This window comes from Macrotis lagotis, chromosome X (genome assembly GCF_037893015.1).
Source record: "Macrotis lagotis isolate mMagLag1 chromosome X, bilby.v1.9.chrom.fasta, whole genome shotgun sequence".
NCBI lineage: Eukaryota > Metazoa > Chordata > Mammalia > Peramelemorphia > Peramelidae > Macrotis > Macrotis lagotis.
The window spans coordinates 14219372-14238892 of NC_133666.1; the positions used below are offsets into that span (position 1 = coordinate 14219372).

The window sequence follows — 19521 nt, forward strand, 5'->3', positions numbered from 1 at the left end:
AAAAACATCACTTGTACAAAAATATTCATAGCAGCCCTGTTTGTGGTGGCAAAGAATTGGAAATCAAGTAAATGGTCTTCAGTTAGGGAATGGCTTAACAATCTGTGGTATATGTATGTCATGGAACACTATTGTTCTATTAGAAACTAGGAGGGAAGGGAATTTAGGGAATCCTCGAGGGATTTGCATGAACTAATGCTGAGTGAGATGAGCAGAACAAGAAAAATATTGTATACCCTAAAAGAAACATGGGGGTGATGATCAGGCTTGATGGACTTGCTTGTTCCATCAGTGCAACAACCAGGGACAATTTGGGGCTGTCTGCAATAGAGAATACCATCTGTATTCAGATAAAGAACCGTGGAATTTGAACAAAGATCAAGGATTATTACCTTTAATTTAGAAAAAAAAACCTGATATCTTATTGTCTCATCTTGCTATCTCTTATACTTTATGTTTCTTACTGAAGGATACGATTTCTCTCTTATCACATTCAATTTGGATCAAGGCAAATTGCCTTCTGTGGGGGGTGGGGGTGAGGGAAGTAAGATTAGGGGTAAACTTGTAAAAATCAAAATAAATAAAATTTTCATAATTCCAAAAAAACTATCTAATGCTGATTAAGAAAGAGTAATGAATAAGTGCTTTATATTAGATAAAATTGTAAAACTGAAAATAAATAAAATCTTTTAAAAATGAAATAAAATAAAATAAAAAATAAAACTTCATATTCAACCTATATTTTCTTTCATTTTATTTTAACCCTATGTTTTTAATAATTATTGTTTAAATTGAAAAAAAATTACTGATCACCTCCTGAAAGAAGTCCCAAAATGAAAACTCCCAAAATTATTTTAGCCAAATTTAAGAACTCCCAGGTGAAAATGAAAATATTACAAGCATCTAGAAAAAAAATAATTCAAATATTATGGAGCCACAGTCAGGATCACAAAAGAGTAAGGGGCTTTCATGTTGAGGAGGAGAGTACTTGGAATTTGATATTTGAGAAGGCTAAAAGCTAGGATTACAATGCAGAATAAATTGTACAATAAATTGTATAATCATTTGGGAGTGAGAGAATGGACATTTGATGAAACTAAAAATTTTAGGTGTTCGTAAACACAAGACTGTAGAGAAGCATAAAAACAAATAGCAAAGAGAAATCATAAGGGACTCAAAAAGGATAAATTGTTTACATTCTTTTATGCGAAGATGATACATGTAACTCACAAGATCTTTATAATTACAAGGGCAGTTGGAGTCTATAGAGAGAGAGAGAGAAATCATGAGTATGAGCTGATTATGTTGGGATGATCTCAGAAAATAAATGAAGGAGTGTGAAGGAGGAGGGCACTGGGAGAGGGGAATGGGAGAGATGGAATGAGAAAATTTTACTTAAGACAAAGTAAAAGAGGAAAGCGATGCATTTATTTCCCAATTGATTTCTTCCTCAAGCAGCCAACCCATTATTCCACTTCAAGTCACACAGTGATATGTACTAGGAATTCTGGAAACAAAAAACCACCTCTGTATAGTGTGTTTGATTCATAGAATATTATCAGTGTTTGACATGTTGCCTGACAATGATGTTTTTGCCATACTCCTTAAGGTTTTGAGGTGAAAAAAGTCGTGATGCTCTTCATTTACAATGTTTGTTTTCTTTCCTTAGAAATCCATCTTTTCTAAACAGGAATTTGGTCTATCCTGTGAAACAAAGACATTTGCCAATAATGTTCATTTCTTCCAGTATAATTGTTCCAAGATTAAAAAAAAAGACTTTCTTTCTCAATCAACAGGAATCAACTGTTGATTTCTGCTAAAAATGCCTAAAATTGAATAAAATTTATTCACCCCCCCCAAAAGAAATCATTATTATATCATAAGACTGTAAGATTATATAAACTTGAAGAGTATTGAAAGGCACTTTCAAATCAAAATCAATCAAATTCTGCCAGTCCTTTATCCAGGAACCTATTCATCACTCCACTTCTTTTCATATAGGAGGAATCCTGAAATCGCTAAAATTAAAGCTCAATAATTTTTATCCATTTCTTTCATGTTAAGTAATCAGGACTTTGGTACATTGCCTGACGAAGATTCTTTTGCTATATTTCTCAAAATTCTGAGCAAATTCACAGTGATTCCACTCAATCAAAAGGATTAATTTGTTACCCTGGAAATTCCCTAGTCTTCCTTTGGGGAAGATTGAATTCTCATTCCTGTGAAAAAGGTATACACCTTGATATCTAGTACTTTATGGAAGTCAACTAAAAGGCATGAAACTGACCAGTCTTGTTTCTTTTCTGTTTGTACAGCTCTCAGTTGTTGGGAATAGGTCATTTCCATTATTTTAAAAATGACTTTTGGGGGCGGCTAGGTGGCGCAGTGGATAGAGCACCGGCGCTGGAGTCAGGAGTACCTGAGTTCAAATCCAGCCTCAGACACTTAATAATTACCAGCTGTGTGGCCTTGGGAAAGCCACTTGACCCCATTTGCCTTGAAAAAAAACCTTAAAAAATGACTTTTGGCCAAAGACAATAACATTTAACACTCATTCCATTTGTGGAGAATCTTCATCTAATATTCTGTGTAGAACTCTTGTACATGTCATGATGACATTTACATTGGAAATTTGGAACAATTCTTGTAATAAAGACATTGACTAATATTGTTCATTCTTTCTTCTAGCTGGATAGTTTGAGAAGTCAAACAAAGTTGACTTTCTCTCTCAATCAGTGTGAATCAAAATGTTGTTTTCTGTGGCAAAAACCACCCAGCACTGGATAAAAGTCATTTCAGCAAATGAAAACCATGATTCTCTCTACAGATCTAAAGAGTTTCTTTTAAGAATATATTGTGAAGGGGTGGCTAGGTGATGCAATGGATAGAGCACCAGCCCTGGAGTCAGGAGTACCTGAGTTCAAATCCGGCCTCAGACACTTAATAATTACCTAGCTGTGTGGCCCTGGGCAAGCCACTTAACCCCATTGTCTTGCAAAAACTAATATATATATATATATATACACACATATATATATATGTATATATATATACACATATATAATATTATATATATGTGTATATATATATATATATATATATATATATAGAGAGAGAGAGAGAGAGAGAGAGAGAGAGAGAGGCTTGTTGGATTTCTTTTTTGGATCCAATCTATCAATCTTTTAAAAATGGACATTTTCATCCACTGACATTCAGTGTTATGAGAATTAGGTTTATATTTATATTTATATTTACATTTTTATATCCCTCCCTTTGTCTTTAATATTGTTTTTTCCAAATTAAATTTTTTATTCCTTCTTATTCTCTTAACTATGTCACTTTAGATATTTTATTTTACTCTTTTTTTAGGTCAATCCTAGTCTCACCAGCTTTCTTTCCTTATTCTTCTACCCAATACAATTAGTTTTTCCTTTCCCTAATTCTGAGGTTTTACTTAATTCCTTTTATATTCTTTTTATCTAGTTATTTATTTCTTCTCCCTCTTTTAAGTAGTCAAGGAGAATTCCTCTTACTCTTCTCATAAAATTTTGTTACACTATTGTCTAAAATTTCATTTTTTGCATCACTTTATAAAAAGGAATTTGACCCTTCCTTTTCTTTATTATTTATATTCACTTTCTATTTATTCTAGATTATTATTCTTTGATTCTTGACCCTTATACTTATTTTTACATTCTTTAGTGTATTACTCATAAAAATAAAGTGTCTTAAGGTTCTACTTTGGATCACTTTGTCTAAACTGTATCTATAACACTGTCTTGTAGGTTTTAACACTAATTCCCCATATGGCACATGAGAGCTGCTTTGTGATCCTTGAAGTCCTTGTGGTCTGCATAGCATTCCTTAGGGTTCAGAGACTTTCATGGGACATTTGAATACTGGATCATGTATTGGAGGTAAGGACAGTTACTGACAACTGGCTTGGAGGAGTATGATAAATGACAGGTTTATTCCTTCTTCTGACTCAGGTCTTGTCCCCACAGTTGCTTTACAGGACTTCTTATCCATCCTATTCTTTAGTTAGCTTCACTATTAATAGCTCTCTCCTTCTCTCTCTCCCCCCCCCTTCTCTGTATAAATGTGTATGTATGTGTGTATACATATCTCCTGTAAATTTGAAACACCTAAGGGAATTAGGACTGTGGCCTCCTGTCTATTCAAAGTGGGAAGGAAGCCTTCTTACCCTCTTGACGAAGGGGTCATAATACAGAACTAATGAGGAGCTAGCATGAGAAACATCAGAATTCATGGTCTTTGTGGAAAGAGATCAGTCACCATGGAAACCAGTTTTTGAAACCAGCTGACAATACCTTCATACACAATGAATCAGAAGAGCAGGGCCCCTGCCTAGAATCCATGAAGGGACTCACCCCTTCTGCAGAGACTTGTCAGCATCCTGCTCCTTCCCATCCCCCATTCAGGGCAAAAAAAGAGAATCTATACAAAGGAGAATCCATATGAAATGAAAGAGAAACACAATAATCCTTTATGCAGTTCCTTAAGCACTCTTCCTCAACCATCTCTATATTCACTGGGAACAGATACTGGCCTTAAATTTCCTGCCTAGGGTTCGTATTGTGATCCTCTCAGTATGCCTTCTCCCCTCCTCCCACCTCCCTTCAACAATTGGTAGACAGATTCTTCCCACTTATTTTAGAAGAAAGACATATGAGTGGGTGGCCCTGAAGGTGAGCAGCATTCTGTCTGTGGTTATTCCTAGGTTAGGGACCCCAAACTTTGTAAAGACCCTATCCAGTTTACCTTCCATATTTTCTCCCCACACAGAATAAAAGTGATCAGTGTTGATTTAACCCAGAGCCAGAAGAAAAGGAGAGTCATGGGAGAAATTAGGCATGATTGATGCTTATTAGCTCTAAATCCATTATCAGAAACCTTTTCATTACCTCATAGTAAATGAGTAGAACTTACAGGTCAGTGGTAGATACTTAAGGATGTGAGAGGGCACTCTCTGTGTCCCAAAAATTATTCTTCATAGACAGACAGCTATTCTGCTTCCATCAAAAATAAGACTTGTAGGAAAGTTTCACTATTTTACATGTCAGTATTCTTCCAGTGTAAAAATACTTTCTCAGGAAATTAATAGATCATCAATTGACTCTGCCCCCAACCAGCCTGGGGAAATGAACACACCTGACCTGAGAATTTATGGAAGTCTTTTAGGTGTAGGGAGTCTGTCTGGTGGAAATCTGTGGGAATGGGCTGTGCTGAACCATCTCCACTGGCCATTGCAGCCATGGTGGTGTAATTGTGTGGCTCCAAGGGATGGAGTATGCACTCCTTACCCCTACCTTTTCCCAGTGGAACACTTTAATTACTGCCAGGAGGGGAAGTAGGAAGATAGAGCCAAGAGGAGCTTGGGCACTGCTCTCCTCAGAGAGAGGAACTAGGTTAAAATTATATATCTCTGCTCCCTTCAATACTTTTAGTCTATGGGACATGATAAATCTAACTTCAGATTTCTGCTTTATTACTGAAAGCAAAGTGGACTTCAGTCTTGATATCTTGATTTGCTCTCCTTTCCCATCACATACCATACCATGGAAAGACAAAGCACTTAGAAAAGAAAACCATCTGTGCCAATCATAGCAAAAGATAAATCAGAGGAAGTAGACACAGGAAACTACATACCAGACAATGTGGAACAAAGGAGCTCTGCCACTGGGAGCAAGGTAACAGCTAAGAGAGAGGGTTCTAGACCTCATCCAAGGGGAAGCTCTCCAAAATTTCTAGGGTGGAAGCAGGGGATGGGGACCTGATGGAGGCTGATAGTTCCTCTCATACAAGCTTCTCATCAGAACCTTGTTCTTTAGCAGTCTGAAGCGTAGTTGGTCTCTTCCATCTACCTTCTTGAAGTTATAAGCCAGAAGCATCTGAATCAACTACAAAGACTGAAGTGACTTGAGGAGTGAAGAGAATTCAAAGAAAATGGAAAAGAGTTAATCTCTCTTTCTCTTGTCAACTTTGTCCCATCCCTGATTCAGGGAAGGGCATTCCCCTGGACCAGTGAGGAGAGAGTTCTGTTCCAATGGACTTTGTGCCTAGGACCATGCCTAGAATTGGGTGAAAATAATTTCACCAAAGAAAAATCATGGTGGGCACTTTGGTACTGTGACAAAGAATTGGGAATCAAGGAGTTTCCAGGAATCAGATAAAAAATCTGGAACTTTCCACAGTCACTCTCTTTGAGTGTGTATTTTTCTCAATCTATGGAATAGATTAGGTCTGAGAAAGAAGCAAGATATTTGATTTCCATTCAGTTTTGTGAAGTCCTTTCTCCAATAGATTCTACTTCTAGATTTAGCATCCCTAGTGTGACACAGGGCTTCACTTTCCTCCTATGGATAATTTAGGGGCTGGACCAGATGACTTGGAATTTTCTTTTAGTTCTGGCTCTAGGATTGTGATCCTGTAGACCCATTTAGGACTGAAAGGAATGGTTTGGTGCAGAAGACATTGAAAGGACCATATATTTGAGAAGGGTGGCAATGATTGAAAAGATGGAGGAATAGTTTTGTTCAGAATAGAGTGTCACAAGTGGAAGGGGGAACACAAGGGAGAAGATCCAGATTAGAATCTCAGTTTGACAACTAACTTCAGTGATTACAGCAGTCATTTACTATCTGATTTTATATTCTCCAGGGATTTTGTGCTTTTTTTCCCCTATTATCCCTGGGCATATAGGCAAGCATTATTTAACTCTGTAATACTTAAGTCCTCTTTTTGATATTTATTTCATGAACTTCCTTCAAAGGAAGAGCAGGCATCTTCTTGTATTTATTTTTGCAAGGTTTTGCCCTAGTGAGTACACAAAATTCACTCTTTACCCAGAGATGAGGTACACTGTAGGATGAAGCTGCACGATACTCTTTTCACTCTTCTCTGGTCTTAACTTTCATAAATAATACTGTGATAGGATTAAGAGTAGAAAGAGTTTGTTTTAGTGGTGGTGATTTAGTTTGAATTCCAATTTATAGAAGGAATTCATTATTTAATTTTTACAGAAACCAAGGGTTTCATTTGGTTCCATTCTGCTTCTTGTAACAAGGTATGAGTTGGGACAGGTGCTTGAATCCAACAAAAATAGAATTTAGAATGGGTCAGAAATCAATAGTAGGCCTTGGATATGAGATAGACATAAGTCTGTGCTCTGCTCCACGTGGTGCATTACCATTTTGGACACAAGAATTCCTTGAATATTTTTCTAATTGGCAGTGAATTGGGTCAATAAGCATTTATTAAGCACCTACTATGTGCCAGGTCCCAGTCTGGGTGCTGGGGATACAAAGATAATCTTCAAATACCCTTTGCCTTCCAGGATCTTAAATTCAGTTGGGGGAGACAACATAGACATGTTGAGTAAAAAAAAATGCTCACCAACTGGTTTGGAGGAAGAGAGAACACTCTTACTTAAGGAGGAGGAGATGACCTGTTAGCTATTTTTTTAAGGTAACTGGATTCTAAGAGACAAAGGAATGGAAGGATGGATATTATTCCAGGCAGGAGTGACAGTCATTATAAAGGTTTGTAGACAGGAAATGAAATGTGTGAGGATCAAATGAGTTAACATATATAAAGTGATTTGCAAGCATTAAAATGCCATAGAAATGCAAGTTACTAGCATAATTGCCATCATCATCATCTTCATCATCTGTAGTAGAAATAGTGCTAGCAGCAGCAGCAGCAGCAGTAGTAGTAGTAGTAGTAGTAGTAGTAATCATTTTGCTTAACTTAAATAAGCCCTGTGAACAAATGCAAAGTGAGCTTCCAGCTTCCCATGAGGTGCTTATATTCCCAAACAGGGCTGGGTCTGCCTCTGATAGTATCCTTAAGGAGGGCACTACCACAATTTTTGCTCAAAAGAGACATGTTACAATCTGGAAACCATCCCTCCACTTCCTTACAAAAGGAAGAGGTTGGAGAAAAGAGAAATGACTGCCTGCTAATTTGAAATGGATGTCTCAAACTCAGCATGTTCAGAACATTTCACAAGAGAACTCATTATCTTTCCCCTGAAAACCATTCCTTTTCTGACCTTCCCAGTCATTGTCTGAAGCAGCATGAACCTTCCAGCAAATCACAGCTATAACCTCAAAGACATTCTCTGATGGCTGAGCTTAGAAGTGGAATCAAACTATCACCTTCCTTCACAGACCCCAATTCTAAATCATTTCCTCCATTGCTTCTTTCAAGATCTCTGAGTTGTGTTTTCTTCCCCAACTTGGAATATTAACCTATCTTAGCTCAGGCACTATTTTATTTGTTAGATTCAGCACTTGCCACAGCAACTGGCATCTATTAAGCATTCAATAAATGCCCTATTTCTTTTTTTCCCCCTTCTTTTTTTTTCTTTCTTTTCTTTTTTTAAGCCTTTTGCAAAGCAATGGGGTTAAGTGGCTTGCCCAAGACCACACAGCTAGGCAATTATTAAGTGTTTGAGGCCGGATTTGAGCTAAGGTGCTCTATCCACTGTGCCATCTAGCCACCCCTTTTTACTTTCTTTCTTAACTATTTATCAACTATGTCTGGATCTTAGAGCATATGAAGGGGAGTAATGCATGAAGACTCCATAGGTAGTTTTGATCAGATTATAAAAGCTTTTGAATGACAAAGAAGTCATAGTTAGAAGATACCTATCTAATTAGCTATTGATCTATCTATATGTCTACCCACTGGTATGCTGTTAAATTTTTAATAACCAGCTCTGTGAAAAAAAGTTGTATGACACATTTTTAAGTTTAATCTGTGTAATAAGAGTAATAAGAAGTCCATGAATGAAGAGGTCTACTTGTGAGGAGGTTCATATATTTCTAGGATTGTCATGTGTATGTGACTTAAAGGGAAGCAGAAGAGACATCTTTAGTCTTTTCTCCCCCACCCTTCTCTAAGAGAGACTTTCATTTCTGCCAGAGGGGGGAGCAGGGTTTTAGAGAAGAATTTCAATTTTGTTTCTTTTCAAAATTATTTAAAATGTTTATTTTATTTTATTTTTTGGTTTCTTAAGAGAATGTGGTACAGATTAGAAATATAAATATATTTTTAAATATTACTAAGAATCTAGATTCTTATCAACTTGCAATTTGGGAAGTGAACCCAACCTCTATATCCAGGCTTGAGAGAATACATAATGAACTTAACGAATCCTTAATGAACACATGGAGAACAGCTAAGAAATCCATGTATCCCAATCACAGCAAAACAGAATTCCTATAAAATACATATAGGATATATATATATATATATATATATATATATATATATATATATATATATATATATATATATCAGGCAATACAGAGTGGAGGAGAGCAACGAGAGAGAGGATATCCTGGATCTCATCCAAGGGGAAATTCCCTGAACTCTCTAGTGGAGGAAGTAAGAAATAGGGACATGATGGAGGCTGCTGAATCTTCTCAAGTCTTTCCAGAGTAATTTTCTCCATCAATTTAAAGGGAAGTTGGCCTCTCACCAACAAGCAAGACAAGGCATTCATCTCTACCAATAAGGAGATAGGTTCATAGCAATGGTCTTTGGAATAGGGATTATATCTGTTTTATTAATATTTTCACTTTCATAAATCTCAAAATCACCAAAACAATAGGCAGTGTTTGGTCAATTTCAAAGTATAAATGCTAAATAATACCCTATGCTGATTGGTTTTAGGTTTTTGCAAGGCAATGGGGTTAAGTGGCTTGCCCAAGGCCATCCAGCTAGGTTATTAAGTGTCTGGGGCTGAATTTGAACTCAGGTCCTCCTGAGTCCAGCTGATTTTTTAATGGATTCTATAAGTTTTGTTTTATTTTATATTTTATTTTTTATTTTATAGTGCAAAATGGTCAAAACACAAAGTAGAAGATCCCAAGAATTTGACCTCTAACCTTCACAAATTTTTATAAATGACTTTATATTAAATGATTTATCCTTATATTCCTGAAGCAGCAATACATGATAAATTATTTTGTTAGGCAAGTTATCTCTCACTTTCTTTTCAGTTTACTTGCAGCACTTTTATTTTTTTCTTATATAATGATGTTCTGGGTGTTACAATTCTCAACTCATAGTATGATTTACAAATTTTGGTATTCTACTGTCAAGTGAGAACATTAAGGCAAGTACAAAATTCTTACATGTAAATAAAGAACTAGATGTACAAATTTATAGGTTGCAAATGCAAACTTTATTGGCAACTCAAGGTTGAGTGGTGACTTAGTCCCATGACATTAGGGGAACAATGGGTTAAAAAAAAACTTGTTCCTAAGGTTTGGATTCAATATATATTCCTCCTAGGATGCTGGCAAGAGATAATCCACATTTCATAAACTCTTGCCAGCCTTAGGAGAGAAATTCAGCAAGTAAGTTCTGTTATATGCTGGAAATCTCAACTTTAGATACCCTACAATTCTGATGCTTTATAGAACTAAATTGCACATCTGTTGTATGCTAACCAGTCAGATACTATATGTTGTCAGGTCAGTATTGTATAGAAGTTAACTCTTAGTCTTTTCTGCCAAAATAAAGTGACTTGAATCAAGGTTTACATCAAAGATATGTACAAGGTGTGCTAAAATGTATAGCAAGCTGAGTTGTGAACTGATCCAAGTATTCTATAGAGCAATTTGGAATTATGCCCAAAGAGCAATAAAATTGGGTCTGTATCCGGGAGATCACAAAAAAGGGCAAAAACCTTACATGAACAAAAATATTTATAGCAACTTTTTTTTTATAGTGGCAAAGAATTGGAAATTGTAGGGATGCCCATCAACTGGGGAATGGCTGAACAAATTGTGGTATACAAATGTGATGGCATTCTATAAGAAATCATGAGGGATGGGATTTCAGAGTAGCTTCGAAAGACTTGCATGAACTGATGAGGACTAAAGTGAGCAGGTCTAGAAGAACATTATATACACAGCAACATGAGGTGATAATCAACTATGATGGATAATTCTAAAAGATTTGTAATGGAAAATAGTATTCCTATATAGAGAAGGAACTGTGGAATTTAAATCCAGATCAAGATTGACTATCTTCAATTTTTAAAAGTTGCTTTATGTATTGTGTATTTTTTCTCTCTAATGTTCTTTTCTTCCATTTAAATTTAATTAATCAGATAATCACATGATTAATGTGGATCTATATTTAACATGATTTTTCATGTAGAGCCCATATTAGATTGCTTTCTGTCAGGGAGAGGGAAGAGAGAAAGCGGGTGAGAGAGAGATAGAGAAAAAAATGTAAAAGTTAAAAGCTTTGAAAAAATGATTGCTGAAAACTACTATTGCATGTAGTCAGAAAAATAAATAAAATATTTTAGTTTAAAAAAATGCACACCATGGGAATAACTTAATTTGAATACAAAGTCAAATCAGTATTGGTTCAACAATGTAAAAAGTGCTAATATTTGTCTAATAGCAGATATAGATTTGTGAGGTGAATATTTGCCAAGACAAGTTATGTTTTTAGCATTGACTACCTGACTACAACCCAGTTTTTGCTATTTTAGTAAGTCTAGTTATGAGATGATGATTAAATCATAGGGGTCATTTCTCTGACACACAATAAATCTCTCCAGTGGAAAGTGTAAGAAATGAATTTTAGGTAATTAAGGCTCTGATCATATCCTTTATGTCCTTTGGCAGCTAGAAAGAAAGTGTATGAGGGGAAGAATGTGTAAATAAGACAATAATCAGGAATTATGCATCAGTGTTTTTATAAAAGCACCAGTAAAAATTTCCTATAAAAGATAGAGTAAGGCATGCACTTGAAAATAGATATGTTAGGGCAGTTAGGTGGAACAGTCTTGAAGACTGGAGTTCAAATCTGACCTTAAACATTTGATATTGTGTTGCCTTGGGCAAATCATTTAACCTAATTGCCCCACATATTAATTCATTAATTAATTAGTTAAATGAATACATGAGAGGTGCATACTTTTGCTGAAAGTGATGCAGGGAAAAGATGAAGAGAACTGTGAATGTAAAACTTGGGTAGAGATGTTTTTGACTGCCACCCAGTCTTGAGGTATAAATTGACTTGAAGTAGAGAATTATCATTGTGACAGAAACAATAGTAATTTTAAAAGGCTGCTCAGATTGGGTGGAGATCTCCATTACCATTGATTCATCCTTTAATGTAAAATTTGTATGCTGATCTCCTTAGGCTTTACACAGTCTATCAGTATAGGGGAAGGGAGTTCACCTTTTGCCCTGTGGATGAGAGGTAAAACATAAAAAATCTGGGCAGGACTTTGGCTGAGGGCCACAGTCTTCTTTGACAATGGCCCAGCCAGCACTGCTTGGCTCTTTTTTTCTCTTTCTCTCTGTGTGTCTGTGTGTCTGTGTGTCTCTCTCTGTCTCTCTGTCTCTGTCTGTCTCTGTCTCTGTCTGTCTCTCTGTCTCTGTCTGTCTCTGTCTCTCTGTCTGTCTCTCACCCTTCCTATGTCTTGTAACCTTTTGAATAAATCTTTGTTTCATTTGCAGCCATGCTTTCCTGAGGCTGAGTAATGATTCCTCATAGGAAGAACTGATGCCAGGGAGGCAGCGACTACAAAAGGAGGGGCTTTGAAAGGACTTCGGTAATTGTTTCATTTGGGAGACATTCTAATAATTATGATGCTATTAGTGAAATAATTGACATTCAATATTTCTATGTGCATCAGAGAGGTTTTAGGGGGACGAGTGAACTCTGGCGTTCTTGTAACAAATTCTGCATGCCAGAGACTGATGCCAGTGCATGCTTTTCCCTTTCCCCAGTCTCAGCCATGTGAGGACAGTTACAGACAGTAGGCCCCATCATAAGAGGGCAAAGGGCCAGTCTAACTCGCGATCGTTTCTCGGGGAAAGCAACGAGAACCTCCTTCTTCGTATGGCTGCTGGGCCAGGCCAGACTAGGGCAGCTGGGGTCAAGATCCCGTGGGGCGTCTGCTTCCCAGCCTCCTTGTCACATCACATCCACAGGGAATCTCTTGTGCTTGCACTCTAGAAGTGCTGGCCGTGGCGGCGGCGCCTGCATGGGGGGGGGGGACGCTGGCTGAAGGAACCCTCACGCCGCCTGTGCACCCCAAAGGGCCAAGCCTTTTCATGTGTGGGCTTGGCTGCTGCAGCGCACTGCACAAGGAGGTATCTTACCTTTAAGAACACTGAGCTAGGTTGTCAGGGTGAAACGCCTCCCCGGCGGGGGCGGGAAGAGGGAACGCGATTGAACGCTGATTGGTCGAGTCCCCGCGGGAAATGAGTGAACGAGGAGCGTGCGCGCTCATGTAGGTGGCTACGGTGGCAGCGAGCAGCGGCGGCAGCTCTGGGCAAGGAGGGGGGGAGGAGTGCTAAGATTGACGGCTTTTGTAGGGTGGCGGCAAGCAGCGGCGGCGCCTTCCTCTTTGGCTCGTGCTCTTTCTGTCGCGGGAGCCGGATGGAGAGTGACTGAGTGGCAGTGGGAGCGAAGGCAGCGGCTTTCTTCCGGACAGCGAAGTAAGGACGAGCCGCCGCCCCGACTCTTTCCCTTTCCCTCAGTCTTCCGCTCCTTGACTGCACTCCCCGGAAAAGTGGCAGCGGCGGCAGCCCCTCACCCCATCCTCTCCGCCGCCCCTAATGCTGAGAAGTCTGACTGCGATCCAGGTTTCTCTCCACCCACTGGATCGCTCGCTCTCTAAGCTGCCGCCGCGATCGCCCCCGCTGCCCCTGCCGCCATGTCCGCGCACGCCCAGATGCGTGCAATGCTGGACCAGCTGATGGGCACCTCCCGGGACGGAGACACTACCCGCCAGCGAATCAAATTCAGCGATGACAGAGTATGCAAAAGTCACCTTCTCAACTGCTGTCCTCATGATGTTCTTTCTGGAACCAGAATGGATCTGGGGGAGTGCCTGAAGGTCCACGACCTGGCTTTAAGAGCAGACTATGAAATCGCATCCAAGGAGCAAGACTTTTTCTTTGAGCTGGATGCAATGGATCATCTTCAGTCCTTCATTGCAGACTGTGACCGGAGGACAGAAGTGGCCAAGAAGAGATTAGCGGAGACTCAGGAAGAGATCAGTGCGGAAGTAGCCGCCAAAGCTGAACGGGTGCATGAACTGAATGAGGAAATTGGCAAATTACTAGCCAAAGTGGAACAATTGGGAGCTGAAGGTAATGTGGAGGAATCCCAGAAAGTGATGAACGAAGTGGAAAAGGCCAGAGCAAAGAAAAGGGAGGCCGAGGAAGTCTATCGCAACTCCATGCCAGCCTCCAGCTTCCAACAGCAGAAGCTTCGCGTCTGTGAGGTATGTTCTGCTTATTTGGGTCTTCATGACAACGACAGGCGCCTGGCTGACCATTTTGGGGGCAAACTACACCTGGGATTTATTGAAATAAGAGAAAAACTCCAAAAGTTAAAGAGAGTTGTGGCTGAGAAGCAAGAGAAAAGAAACAAGGAGCGTCTGAAGCGCAGAGAGGAAAGAGAGCGAGAAGAAAGGGAGAAGTTGAGAAGGTCCCGGTCACACAGCAAGAATCCTAAACGATCTAGGTCCGGAGAGCGTCGAAGACATCACTCTCGCTCTACTTCCCAAGAAGGAAAGAGGACGCGATCCAAGTCCTTCGAGAAACGCCATTGCCACAGGTCACGCTCCAGCAGTCGCAGCCACCAGAGAAGTCGACATAGCTCCAGAGACCGAAACAAAGAGCAATCCAAAAGAAGGTCCTCCAAACACAGGTCATCTGGAGACAAAGAGAGGTCCTTAAGAAGCCAAGACCTACCATCACAGGGGAAAGACAGGAGTTCAAGGTCCCCCCGTGACAGGGAGAAAAAATACAAGAAACGCTCTTATGAGAGCGCCAATGGCCGAAGCTCGGAAGAGACTGAAACTGCGGAGATTTAAACAAGCTGTGTGTTTCCTCGATCCTTACGCTTTCAATGGAGATACCTACCATTGCTTCATTTACAGCTCTTCAAGTCGATCTAGAAATTCCAGACACTGATCCACCAATATTTGAACAGTAACTAAAGTTTTGCTGTAACTCAAGCTGAACCGAACTTCTTTTCCTGTTTAAAGTCTAAAGGTACATCCATAATTTCTGGTGAACTTTAATGTCATTCTGAAAGGTCACTTTGTTTATGGGTACAGTTTTATGTAGTGAGATGCAGGTCTCAGTATATAATATTTCAGATTTTATTTATTTAGAATTTTACAGTTTTTCCCCTAATCTTACTTCCCTCCCCCTACCCCCCCCACAGAAGGCAATTTGCCAGTCTTTACATTGTGTCCATGGTATTCATTGATCCAAATTGAATGTGTATATAATATTTCAGTAGAAATTAAGAGTGAAAAAAAAATTGTGTTTCTTGCCTTGGACCTTCTTGAACATTTGGAAAATTCTTTTCTAGTCCAAATAGCAACAGCTATGGGAGCCTTATTTTGATTTCTCTCCCTGCCCTTCTACTGTACCACTATCATTTCAAATTGTAAAGTGGGGAGGGAAGTGAAGGGTCTTATAACTTGAGTTAGAAACTTCTTTTCTCACTGATAGTTTACTATTTGGTTACAATTCTGAACATTTATTCTTTTTTTGTTTGTTTTTGCAAGGCAATGGGTTAAGTGACTTGTCCAAGGTCACACAGTTAAGTAATTATTGTCTGAGGCTGGATTTGAACTCAGGTTCTCCAGATTTTAGGGTCCATGCTATATCCATTGCACCACCTAGTTGCTCCAATTCTGAGCATGTATTGCAGGAGTATGTATTCTGCAGAAAATTGAAATGTTTGTTTCTTTTTTACCTTTTTTTAAAAAAAAAAAGTACCTGTTTAGACTTGCAATTTGAACACCTGTTGCATCACATCTTTACATTTTAATTGAAATTTTAAAATTAAACCTTTTCTTGATTTTTTTTTGTTATATTGAATTGCTAGTTTAAGTTTTTTGGGGAAATTTTTCTTAAATACCATTGCCTTTTTTCTTGAGGAGTGTAAAGGTTACATCTTCAAATTGTTTTTTAAAAAAAGATGACAGTAAAATGAAAGCAGTAATCACCACTACTTCACCATTAAACATCCTGCATTTTTTTTCTTAAAGAATGCTTGGTTATTTCATCTGAGAGGGTTTCAAGTAGTTACTCTAACCCCAGCTGGTTACTGTATAATAAATATTTGAGGACTTCAGGGCCTCATCATGGAGTATCAACTATATGATTTATAAAGGACATGCAGTGGAGAGAAGTTGTGAAGCTAGGAAGAACACTTGGCTACAGATTGGCTATATGGAGTGAGTACCAGTGAGGAACTGAGAGTGGTGGCACCAAGGTGGAGAGCCTGTGCCACTGGGAACATGGGATTGCCCTGACTAGTAAAAGGCAAGTTGACAAGAGGGAACATTTCTTTTGGTTATGGTAAAATGGAGAACTCTAGGGCTCCTCAGTTTTCAGAAGTCTAATCTCTTGGGGATGTGAGAGAAGACAATAGGGCTGGAAAAACAGGAGAATCATGTGCATCAAGGTGGCAATTGTACTCAAGGAAATTGCCTTCTTTCCTAACAGCAACTCTTAGCCGAAGATTACAAAGACCTGTAAGTATGCCACTTGTGTTCTCCACACCTGAACATGCTTTTTCCTGGAATCTGTATATACTGGAGGGACTTTGTGTTATAGAGTGGGAGGGTAGGGTGGGGATTGAGTAAAATATTTTTAACAACTCTTCAAGTATGCTACCATAAACTTTCCAAAAACTAAACAATTGAGGCTAATTGATACTAAGTCGATCATCGTGGTGGGAGGGAAGAAGCACTCAGCTGAGGGGTCTTGAGCTCAGTAGCCTTAGAATAATATTCCTCAACACATTGAGGCTAGGCTATAAGGGAATGAAGCAGCTAGGCTCTTTGGATCCAACTCCTCAGGAGTTGGGAAAGTAGCCCCAGGAAGCTGACCACTAATCTCCAGACCTTAGCATAGTGCCTGATGAACAGAAAGAGCTTCATCAATACATCTTGACTCAATGGAAAAGTTCAGGAAACCAGTCACTGAAAGGACCATTACTGAAGGGGAACACATTCACTGGACCTACAGCAGACTTTCAAGATTCCAGGGCAGGAGATTGTTCCAGGAGAGTAAGAAGATTTCAGTGCAGTATTTCATCCATGCTCAAAACTGGGGATATAGGGATAGCTTCAGTAGCAGAATTCAAAGCAAGCCTACTGCAGTGCCCTGACTATTGGGACAAAAGACCTAGGACTGATACCACAGCCTTCTGTGACCTTCTCTTTGGATTGGTTGGATATGATTTGGTTTTGCTTTGCTTCTCTCTAGTTGCTGTAATGTAGAGCCTTTACCTCTTTTTAATACCATGGGTCCCTGGGGATTTCTGTTGAAGTCTGGGAGTCCTCTTGTCAAAGTGATGTTGTGAACTGCATCAGATAAAATGTACAAGACTTCCAAAGGAAAACTATTTCATTGCAAGAAAGATGTAAATTACTTTCTTTTTCTTTTTTTTAAGTAAGTTTATATTGATATTGTCTGTATCATCATAGGTTTCTCCAGTAACTTTCCTCCTTCCCCTTCCAAAGAGCCATGCCATATATCAAATAGTATTATTTTAAGGAAGAAAAAATAACAAAACTGATGGAAACATTAAAAAAGTCCAAAAACCTGTACAATGAATAATATCTGTGTACCTCCCATATATACAACAGGATAGGTAGATATATATCTCTTCAAGTTATGCTCAATCTTTATAATTTTTAGTTTTAATTTTAATCCTTTTGGAGTGTAAGTTTTTTCCATTTACATTGTTGTACTTATTGTGTGTGTATATATACTGACATATATATATACATATATATATATGTATATATATATATATATATATAGTTCTGATTATGTAGGTCTTTCCCTGCTTCTCTGAAGGTAATTTTACATTGTTTTACAGTACAGTAATTTTTCATTATATTTGTATATCACAATTTTAACCATTCTTCAGTGGATGGACATTTACTCTGCTGTCACTTTGTTACTATCTCAGAATTGCTAATATAAAGATTTTGCTGTATATGAAGACTTTCGTATTTTATGGTTTCCCTGGGGTGTTGTTGTTCTTCAGTTGTTTCTATATGTCTGACTCTTTGTGACCCCAGTAGAGGTTTTCTTGGCAAAGATTCTAGAGTGATTTGCCATTTCCTTTTTCAGCTCATTTTACAGATGAGGAAACTGAAGCAAGCAGGGTGAAGTGACTTGACCAAGGTCACACAGCTATTACGTGTCTGAGGCCAGATTTGAATTCAGAAAGATAAGTCTCCCTGACTTCAATTCCATCACTCTATCCACTGTACCACTTTGCTTCCCTTTCCCTGGGGTATTATCCCAGTATTGGGCTCTCTGGTTCAAAGGTTATAGACATTTTGGGGGCAGCTATGTGGTTAGAGCACCGGCCCTGGAGTCAGGAGCACCTGAGTTCAAATCCAGCTAGCTACCTAGCTGTGTGGCTTAGCGAGTCACTTAAACCCATTGTCTTGTAATAAAAGTCAACTCTCCCCCCAAAGTTATGAACATTTTAAGTCACTTTTTTTACATAATTCCAAATTACATTTAGAAGCTTCAACAACAATATGTTAGTATGTCTATCCTTGGAACAACCCCTTCCACATTGACTGTTGCCATTCTTTGATATATTTTTTTTATTTGCAGGCTATGAGGTCCTCAAGGTCCTTTTTATTTGCATTGTTCTTTTGATTAGTGAATTTCAACATTCGTTCGTATGGTTATGAATATTTTGAAATTCCTTGATAACTGTTCATATTCTTTGTGCATTTACCTATTGGAGGACTATTATATATATGATATTTATATATATTAATATGTATTGCATTTTCTATATGTGTTTGTATGTGTATATGTACATGTGTATGAATAAATGTATGTATATATACTACACACACATAAAAAATACCAAACCCTATCAAAGAAATTTGATACCAAGATTTTTTTCCCATTCAGTCATTTCTCTTGTTACCCTAGGTGCATTCATTTTGTCTGCATAGAAACTTTTCAGTTTCATGTAATCAAAGTTATCTGTTTCAATTTTGTAATTACCTCTGTCTCTTCTTTGGTTCAGAAAACATCTATCTATAGCTGTGAGATATATATGATCTATTTGATGTTAATATATAATAGTTTTATCATTGTCATTTTACAATAATAAATGCATATCTTAAAATTTTATCAGGTTTCATTTCTAATATAATAAATATCCACTGCTCTAGCCCACATTTAAAAAAAGCATTATGTGTCCTACCATAATTTTTTTAAAGTGTAAAGGAGTTGTGAGAACAAACACTGCAACAAATACTTCTCTAAGAGGACATCCATGTTTGTGAGTGATACATGTTAAATAACAGAGTACTAGCCCCTTAACTGTTCTTATGCCAAGGAAGTGGACTCATATTCACGGAACACACTGGCATAAGACCAAAACTGTAGTGACTAGCTGGAAGGGAGGTAAAAGCCTAGAAGGGAACCCCATGCCTAC

General features: G+C 38.3%; 1 pseudogene; it reads left to right on the forward strand.

The window, feature by feature from the left end:
- The first annotated feature begins 13288 nt into the window (after window positions 1–13288).
- LOC141498044 (putative RNA-binding protein Luc7-like 2 pseudogene) lies at window positions 13289–19185 on the forward strand (annotated as a pseudogene).
- The last annotated feature ends 336 nt before the right edge of the window (window positions 19186–19521 follow it).